The sequence below is a fragment of the Ipomoea nil genome, unplaced genomic scaffold (genome assembly GCF_001879475.1).
Source record: "Ipomoea nil cultivar Tokyo-kokei standard unplaced genomic scaffold, Asagao_1.1 scaffold0146, whole genome shotgun sequence".
NCBI lineage: Eukaryota > Viridiplantae > Streptophyta > Magnoliopsida > Solanales > Convolvulaceae > Ipomoea > Ipomoea nil.
The window spans coordinates 1,892,501-1,902,932 of NW_017616574.1; positions in this window are offsets into that span (position 1 = coordinate 1,892,501).

The following is a 10,432-nucleotide window of genomic DNA, read 5'->3' on the forward strand; positions in this document are numbered from 1 at the left end:
CCTAAAGCTTTTGAAGGCTAAGTGCAAGGGATCCAAAACACTACTGTAGGGCCCTTTTTCAGCACATTCCCAAAATTAGATTTGCTTCTAAATCATGTGTGTGAAGTCTGGAACAATTGCATTTTAAATTTTAGGGATAAGCCAATCCAAACCATGGTTGAAAAGATAAGGTTGTATTTGATGACTAGGATGCAAAAGAGTAGGGACAGAATGAGTTCTCATCCATTCAAGGTGTGTCCAAAAATTCTGAAAATCATTGAAGAAGGGAAAGATATGTGTGGCAGATTCAATGCATATAAAGCAGTTGGTGAAATTTATCAAGTGGATGATGACAACTTCAAGCCTTTCAAGGTTGATCTAAGTGTTAGGCAGTGTAGTTGCAGAAGATGGGACCTCACTGGCATCCATTGTACACATGCCATTGCAGCTATAAGGAAAAAAAGGTGATCATCCAAAAGATTATTTCCATGCATGTTTTACAGTAGAGTACTACATGAGAGCATATGGTCCTGCAATCTTGCCTATCCGAGCTCCAAAATTATGGCACAAAACTAATCTACCACCCCCAATCCCACCAAAATATAAGGCACAACCAGTGAGACCCAAAAAGAAGAGAAAGATAGACCCAATTGTTGAAAAGCCAAATCAAACAAAGGCTATTAAAAAGTGTCAAGTTTGTGGCATGAGTGGTCATAATAGGACAACTTGCAAGGCTAAAGGCAAACAGGTAATGCTTAACTGTTTTTCTTAACTGTCCATTAATAGTTTTCCTATACTCATATATTTATTCCTTGAAGGTACAAGAACCAGAGGCAGTTGAAGACAATGAAGAGCAGCAGGGAGCTGATGAGCATGAGCATGAGCAGCAAGAGGAATTCCAAGATGTGGTTGTTGAGACACAAGTCCCAGAATTTGTGCTAAATGAAATGGTAAGTACACTTGGACATAAATCCTTAATATAAATTGTTGTTTATTAATGTTTTTTGCTCATATTGTCAGGAATTAATGTCATCCCAACCATCACAACCACTTGAAGGAAGCAATGTGATCCCAACCATCTCAAACTTTATCTCATCACACATCTCATCCACCACTGCTGTTGAGCATGAGATTACAACTAGAAGGAAGAAATATGTAACTGTTGGAGGCCTTAAAAACATGAAGAAAAAGTGAAGATGTTGGCACAAAAAAAAGTCTATTTTGTAAACTGAATCTGTTAAGTGAAATGCAAACTGCTTTTTGTAATGGTAGTCAGATTATGAGCAAACTCTATTTTGTATTTGGTATTGATGTTAAGTTTGTATTTTGTAATGCTAGGCACTGTTGTGCAAAGTCTAGGCAGTGTTCTGCATAATGCATAATGCCAAATGTAAACTGTTGTCATATAATGCTTTGTTTGCATAATGCCAAATGTAAACTATATTCATGTAAATGAAGTTTGTTTACTCTTTCTTATAAGTCTTGCTTCAAATTTTAGATTACAAATTGTCGTATATTCAGTGTTAACTGTTAACTGGTCTGGTATGGTATTCAGTGTTACAGATTTCAGATTTCATATTTCAAATTTCAGAGTACAGATTACAGATTGTTGTGCATTGTGTGTATTATGCAAAAGGAAAATGGTCTGGTATGGATAATGCTCACTGTAAACTGGAAAATGCTCACTGGAAATAAAATGATCACTGGAAAATGCTCACTGGAAATAAAATACTACATTATGTATTCATTACACCATTCAAGTACTGGAAATAAAATACTACAAATTGAGTTCATTACATCATTCACTTGGTTAATCACTTCTAGACTAACATAAACTAAACCAACTTGAGCTGCAATAACCCTTCACTTGGTTCACTACTTCTCATCCAAATACTCATAACAAGGATTGCAGATACAACACCGAATCCAAATCCATACAAAAACTTCAACTTCGACTCCCAAATCTTCTTCTTAATTTCATGCTCTTTTTTTCTCAATTGTAAAGTGCAGCTTTTCAATTTCATGCTCATACTTATTTGCCCTCTTCAACAAACCTCTAAGCACATTTGAAACTCTTTCGGAGACATCATAATCCATCCATTCAAAATACCGCTAGCTGTCATTTCCCTAACTTTACACCATTCACAAATTCGAATTATTTAACAAGATTTAACCTTTAACCTCACAAATTTTACACTTACCCCGTATCTTGGACATGCCCTATATCTCTTCCCTGGGTTAGCATAACTCTATGACATCTTCATTGGAGCCAAAAATTCGCACCTACATCGCACCTCTGCCATGAATTTTGATGAAGAACTCTGGTTGCAAGACATTATCTCTTCCTTGCGAGTTTGCTCGGATTTGGTAGATTTTGGTTGGGTTCTGAAATTTCCCCTCTGTTGAACGACGTCTAATAAATAAACCTCTGTTGAATGAAGTGAATAAACAAATGAAATGACAAAATTGACCCTGGTAAATTGGAGGTCTAACCGGTGGTTGACGGAAAACAGACAGAGGGACTAAATTGACTAAAAAGAATTATTTTCGGGGACTAAATCGATGATTATGCAATTGGGGGACTACATTGATAGTTTGGCAACAATTGAGGGTCCAAATCGTTGATTAACTCTAAAATGTAATAATTTTCTAAATAGTTATAAAAAGTACTATATTTTAACTAAAAAGTATTACACGTCTCACCGTAAGATGATCTCTCTCTATCTTTCTCTCTCTCTCACACACACATACACACACACACATATAGGGTGAGGTTCCTATGAGAACCAACCTCCCCATGGGTCCATGAGAACTAATATCATCCATTAAAAAAATAGATCTATGGATGACATTAATTGTGGTACTAAAAACGCGCGTGTGCATATTATGCATGTGTCCATATTAAGCACGTGTTGCGTGCAACATAGGGACATGATTAATATTTACACATCATAATGCCTAATATGTACACACGCGTTTTTAATCCCCTAATTAATCTCATATATATATATATATATATATATATATATATATATATATATATATATATATATATATATATATATATATATATATATATATATATATATATTTCTAATCGAGTGAGAATAAGGTATTAGGTGAGAATGTGTGGTCTTTTGTTGACCCTTGATTTTGGGCGATCTAAGGGTTGATATTTGCTATGCAATATGTCTAATTGTTTGCACTGTGCAAATAATGAAATGCACGGATCTAATCCTGGCTGTGCAAAATTAAACATTTTCTCACCTAACACCTTGTTCTCAATCTGGTGAGAACAGGGGGTTAGCTGAGAATGTGTGGTCAAATACACACCATTGAGTGTTTGATTTTGCACGGATAGGATTAGATCCGTGCATTTCATTATTTGCATAGTGAGTAAACAACAAATCCGTTAATAATAATTAGAAATGATTTAATTTGGTTAAGATTCCTTTTAATTAATTGATGTGGCCCACCATGGATCATGGACCCTTATCCTTAAACCAAATCCTTAGTCCTATAAGGAATAGGATAAGTGGACTCCTACTATTCAGACCCTAGTTGGGACTCCTAAATCTATATATAGGGACTTAGGAATCATTTAAAAACCCTACCACAGTTAATTCTACCACACGAGAAATTCCTAGAAAGAAACCTACAAAGGAATCCCCCCTGCCATCAAACGTAGGAGAACCCACGGGAAGAAGATCTTAGAGAAAGAACCTTAGTAGCCAAGGATATTGATTAAGGCTAAGAGGTAACCCATGTCTCAACAAAACCTATTTTCCTCGTTATATCTTATTCATTGGCTCCTTTGATATATGATTCCGTGCTTGAGTCTTTATAGAGCTTTGCCTAGGGTTTATATTATGTTTATGTGATAATCTTGATGTTTATGTGTTGATCTTGATGCTTATGTGATAATCTTGATGTTCTTGATACCATGATAAATTATATGAATGATCTTGTATTTTGATTATGTCTAGAGCCCTAGGGTTATAGCGTGGATTTCTTATTATAATTATGATGTTCTTGGCATATTTGGGTGAGATTTTTCATGATCGGGTGTTGAGTCTAGCCTAGGACTTGTGTTTAGGACTTTGCATATAGATTTCTTGATGTTCTTGTGATTCTAGATGTCCCTGGATCGTTATGTGATTTATGTTGAGTCTTGGCATGTTTAGGAATCGTGTTAGGATGTATTTGGTGTGATTCTTGGTTTAATTCCGTTACTTGAATACGTGGTGTTGTCGTTTTGTGTTTGAATGTGTCTAGACATGGTTCCGGGTTCCACGAAAGATCCCGGGACCGAAATATTACATACGAGTTAGTGGGGGGGGGGGGGTAGGTGGGGGCAGGGGTGCCCGCCACCTACCCGCTGCCCCTTGCTCGGGTTCCAGCGGGCAGCTGGCGGGCAGGCGACTGCCCGCCGGGCACCCGCTGGAACTGTAGCCGCCGCCGGCGAGTGGTCCTCCACCCACCGCCCACCCGCTGGAAAGTTGGTGGGTAATGTGATGTTTTCCCCCGTTTGTTGTTTCCCCGTGTCCCGTTGTGTCCCGCTGTACCCCGTTTGTCGTGTATGAGTCTCGTTTGGTGTTTTAGGCATCGTTCTAGGATTTTATGTGTAATACGTGTCATTGTTGTTGTGTCTTGCTTGATTATGTGTTTATGTGTTGATTGATTGATGATGATGAGTAATGTGGTCATTGCGCAATAGCCAGTGTGACTAATGATGATGATGATGTTGATGAGATTGTGATTGGTGGAAAATAAACTGTTGGCGGTTGGCACCACTTGTGCCCGATCATTGTACTAAAGGTACAGGCCATAGCGGTGACTGTGCTAAAGGCACACACCCACCTTCGACTAGCTTGCCATTGAGCATGAGTCAGGTTATAAGTGCTGTGGTGTCATGTTAGAGCTACACGCGCTAACCCCTTGATATTGGCACTAGAGGTGCGGATCATTGAATGACACTGCGGCACCATCTTGATATGTTGGTGGTTGAAAGGTGGGTTCGTCGGTGGGGGCATGTAGTTGCTCGGAGGCATAAGGGGTGGGGATATAAGGGTGACCTGGAGGTATAGGTTGGAACTGATATAAGGACGGAGGGGAGTTATACGGTTGGAACTTGGTATAAGGTTGGAGGATGAATTGTGTGCTTTGTTGACTACTTGCTAATTGATTGTATTGAATGCCTTAGTTGCCTCTACTCGTTATTTGCATGATTACCTGCCTGTTATGTCTTGCATTGCATGTTTAGGACACATATTAGTTCTTATGATTATTCTATGATATTGAGCCTGTAAATATGCCTTGAGTCTTGATCTTGGATTTAAACTAGAGTCTCGTAAGTATATATGTATTCCAGTTTCAAAATGAGTTTCTTATATCTACCTATATTGTACTTAACGCGTTGGAGTGGGTTACCAGCATTATTCGCTGACGGTTGTTATACCAAATGTTTTTCAGGTGATGAGCTTTAGCTTCGGAGCACACTAGTCAGAGCCTTGGACTTAACTTAGTTAGTTTTAGCTCAGTAGTGGCCTGCGTGCCTTGGGATTGTATTGAATATTTATTTGAGGATTTCTCATGCTTAGTTAGTTTAGCCTGTGCACCTAGGTTCTCAAACCTAGGTGTGGCATAGCACCCCGACTCTTATGGATAGCTTCATGCTCTATTTGGGACTCAATCAATGAATTCGCCTTTATTTTATAAGTTTTAAATACGTTGAAATTTAGGGGTGTTACAATGTACTCTAAACTTTAAAAAGTATATTACTAATTATTTCTATACTTTAAACATGCCTTGATAAACTATATACCATATACATTGTTTATTTGCACCCTATGGTAAGTTTAAATATCTGCAAGTAACAAGCTCAAATTTTGTTAAACTTTCAAGTTCATATAATTTATCAAAAAGTCTTTTAATATATATTTTTTCAATTTCATATAATTTATATTGAAATTCATATATATGAATATATTAAAAAAAAAAGAGACAAAAAAATGCAGAGTTTTTCAGTACTTATACTCACAAACACTTATAATGTCTTTTGCCAACTTCATAAATGCACATAACCCAAATACACTACATACTATGTTAGGAATATAGCGGAATAATGCGGAAGCGAAGAATCGAAAATTGAGAATTATAGAAGTTGAATAATAGGGGAAAATGTATAAACGAAGAAAATTGTATAAAATGACAAAATAATAATTAACAATGAAAGATATTAAATATATATATATATATATATATATAAACTCTCAAAAGAGAATTAGAGGAATATATATATTAAAGCATGCGTGAGAAAGGAAGAAAGAATTCTATTTTGATAATGCATTAATTACAAAGCTACGTCACTATTTATACAACACAAAGGAGAGTTATGCGGCAATGGTAAGAAGGAGAGCAGAAGGCGGATGGACAGCATGCATGCGATGCGGAAGGTTGAAGAAGAAGTCTTCATGAGAGCCACATAATTTGAACCATATTCTAACAATCTCCACCTTGGATCAAATTCACGGTGAAAATTAACAATTGAAACATCCGACTAAACTCAAACACTGTTTGAACTTAGTAATAGGTAGAGGTTTGGTGAGCATATCTGCTGGATTTTCTAATGTGTGAATCTTCTGAACGATTATATCTCCCGCAGCTACAACATCTCAAATAAAATGATATCTGACATCAATGTGTTTGGTTTTGGCATGATAGGTATCATTCTTGGTGAGATGGATAGCACTTTGACTATCAGAGAACACAATAGTGTGACCTTGTGAAACACCAAGTTCCATAACCAACCCCCGTAGCCAAGTAGCTTCTTTGACACCCTCTGTGGCTGCAATATATTCCGCCTCAGTCGTAGATAATGCAGCAATAGACTGAAGCGTAGCTTTCCAACTGATAGCACAATTACAAAGAGTGAAAATATAACTGGAAAGCGATCGACGTCTGTCAAGATCACCACCATAATCAGAATCTACAAAGCCCACAATGTCAGTAGATGCAGAAGAATTTCGATCAAAAACCAAGCCCAAAGACGAAGTACCCTTTAGGTACCGTAGAATCCATTTAACGGCGTTCCAATGTTCCTTACCAGGGTTATGCATGTAACGACTCACAACACTTACAGCATGAGCCAAATCATGTCTAGTGCATACCATAGCATACATAAGACTTCCAACAGCACTAGAGTAAGGAACTTTTGACATATAAGCCACATCAACATCAGACTTAGGGCATGAACCAGAGGATACCTTAAAGTGTGCACCAAGTGGAGTAGACACAGGTTTACAATTGGACATATTGAATTGATCAAGCACCTTCTCAACATACTTTTTCTGGGATAGATAAAGTTTACCTGCTTGACGATCCCTGTGTATCTCCATGCCAAGAATCTTCTTTGCTGCACCAAGGTCTTTCATCTCAAACTCATTGCTTAGTTGAGACTTCAAGCCATCAACCAGAGACATATCAGGGGAAGCAATGAGCATATCATCAACATAAAGGAGCAAATAGACAAAAGACCCATTAGAAAATTCATTAAAATAGACACAGCTATCATACTGGCTTCTTGAGAATCCCTGCCCCAACATACACGCATCAAACCACTTATACCATTGCCTTGGAGCTTGCTTAGCCCATAAAGAGATTTTTGTAGACGGCAGACACAACGTTCCTTCCCAGGAACTTCAAATCCCTCAGGTTGGTACATGTAAAGTTCTTCATCAAGCTCTCCATGTAGGAAAGCAGTCTTTACATCAAGTTGCTCCAACTCCAAATCAAAAAGAGCAACAAAAGCAAGTAGAACACGTATAGAAGTATGCCGAACAACTGGAGAAAAAATCTCATTAAAGTCAATACCTTCACGTTGATCAAAACCTCGAACAACTAACCGTGCCTTCCAACGTGCTTTCTCAACCCCAGGAATGCCTTCTTTCTTTTTGTAAATCCACTTACAACTCAATGGGCGTTTACCTTTCTGCAACTCTACCAGCTCCCAAGTCTCATTCTTATGGAGAATTTCCATATCTTCTTGCATAGCAACCAACCACTTGGACGAGTTGGCACAGGAAATAGCCTCAGAATAGCAGGATGGATCACCATCAACCTCCTGTGCAACTGAAAGTGCATAAGCAACCAAGTGGGTTTCATCGTCACTAGCGTACCTAGCAGGTTTTTTAATTGTCCTCCTAGGCCGATCTTGGGCAATAGAGTACTCTCGCTGTGGCTCGACGAGAGGTGCGATGCTAGTAGATGCATCAGACATTGATGAGGATACCACAACTGAACCTGTCACAGTACTGCCATGCAAGACGTACAAGCTTCCAGAACGAGAAGCTTTCATGAGAACAAAAGAGCCTTTGATGACCTTTAGAACTCCACCTTCAGCTATGTACTTGCACCCCAGAGATTCCAAGGTGCCCAATGATATCAGATTGTGTTTCAAATCAGGAATATACCGAACATTGGTAAGAGTCCTGACAACGTTATCATGAGTTTTAATCTGAACACTTCCAATTCCACTAACCTTGCATTGGGTATCATTACCCAACAAGACAACTCCACCATCAACCGGTTCCAAAGAAATGAACCAATCTTTGTGGGGACACATGTGGAATGTACAACCAGAGTCCAAAATCCACTCGGTTTCACTCCGTTTCTCACCGGAGCTAACAGATAACAACACATCACCATCTGAATCACTTTCAACAACACTAGCTTCAGCGGACTTCTTTTCTCTCTCTTGCTTGTTTTTCAACTTGAAGCATTCAGTCACATCATGACCCTGCTTCTTGCAGTACTTACAGGATTTGTTGGACTTACGTCCTTTGGACTTGGATCTAGATTTTTTATTGCTACTCTCTGTTTCAAGTGCACGACCCCTTACAATTAAGCCTTCACCTTTGTCCTCAGACTTAATTTCAAAGTCAAACTTTTCTTTGGACAACAGGTTTGACTTAACATTGTCAAAAGTAAGGGTATCACTACTATTACCATACAACATAATTTCTTTGAAATGCATGTATGATTTAGGGAGAGAGACAAGCAATAAAACAGCACAATCCTCATCTTCGATTACGACATCAATATTCTCCAAGTCCAATAAAATAGAATTAAATTCATCCAAATGAGATTTAATCGAAGTACCTTCCGTCATGCGGATTGTGTACAGGCGCAGCTTGTTTGCCATAGTTTTGGCCATGTAAAGCGTATCCAGCTTGGACCATAAATCTGACGCAGTCGTCTCACTTAATACCTCACGTAGAACCTCTTTAGACAGGCACAAAAGAATGGTTGAACGTGCCTTGTCATCCAAATCTTCCCAAGTTTCATCTGTCATTGTAGCTGGTTTCTTCTTCTTCTTCCCAGCTAGAGCTTTCTTCAAACCGTTCTGGGTTATAACGGCTTCCATCTGAACCTTCCAGATAGAAAAGCTAATTTTCCCGTCGAACTTCTCGACATCGAACTTGATAACAGTCGACATCTTTGAAAATAACTCTCAATTAAACCGCTCTGATACCACTTGTTATGAATATAGCGGAATAATGCGGAAGCGAAGAATCGAAAATTGAGAATTATAGAAGTTGAATAATAGAGGAAAATGTATAAACGAAGAAAATTGTATAAAATGACAAAATAATAATTAACAATGAAAGATATAATATATATATATATATATATATATATATATATATATATATATATATATATATATATATATATATATATATATATATATATATATATATAAACTCTCAAAAGAGAATTAGAGGAATATATATATATTAAAGCATGCGTGAGAAAGGAAGAAAGAATTCTATTTTGATAATGCATTAATTACAAAGCTACGTCACTATTTATACAACACAAAGGAGAGTTATGCGGCAATGGTAAGAAGGAGAGCAGAAGGTGTAACACCCCGTGTTACGGCCCCTAAAACCATTTAATTAACCAATCAATAGCCCAAGAGAAGGAATAAATCATAATGATTAATTAGGGAAAAAGGCCCACCATAGTCCATGGGCCCTCATATATAAACCCAACCCCTAAACCCAATCCTTAGTTCCAAAAGGAATAGAATTAGCGAGCCTATAATATTAGTTCCTAATTAGGAAAACTAGATATATAAATAGGGGACTTAAGGGGCACCTAGAACTCCCCACAAGAATAACGCCCCACCACCCCGAAAGAGCTCCAAGAATCCCCGTAGAAGAAATCAAGAAAGCAAGAAAGCTTAAAGAAAGACCCTTCATAGCCAAGGAATTAATTAAGGCTAAGAGGTAACCCATGTCTCAACAAAATCTATTTTCATAGCTATGATTCCCCCTTAGGGTTTCCCCCATATTATTGTGATTGGCGAGATATGATGATAATTATTGATGTTTGATGTGATGATCCCATGAGGGATCTTGATAATCTTGATATTGGGAGATTCTTGATG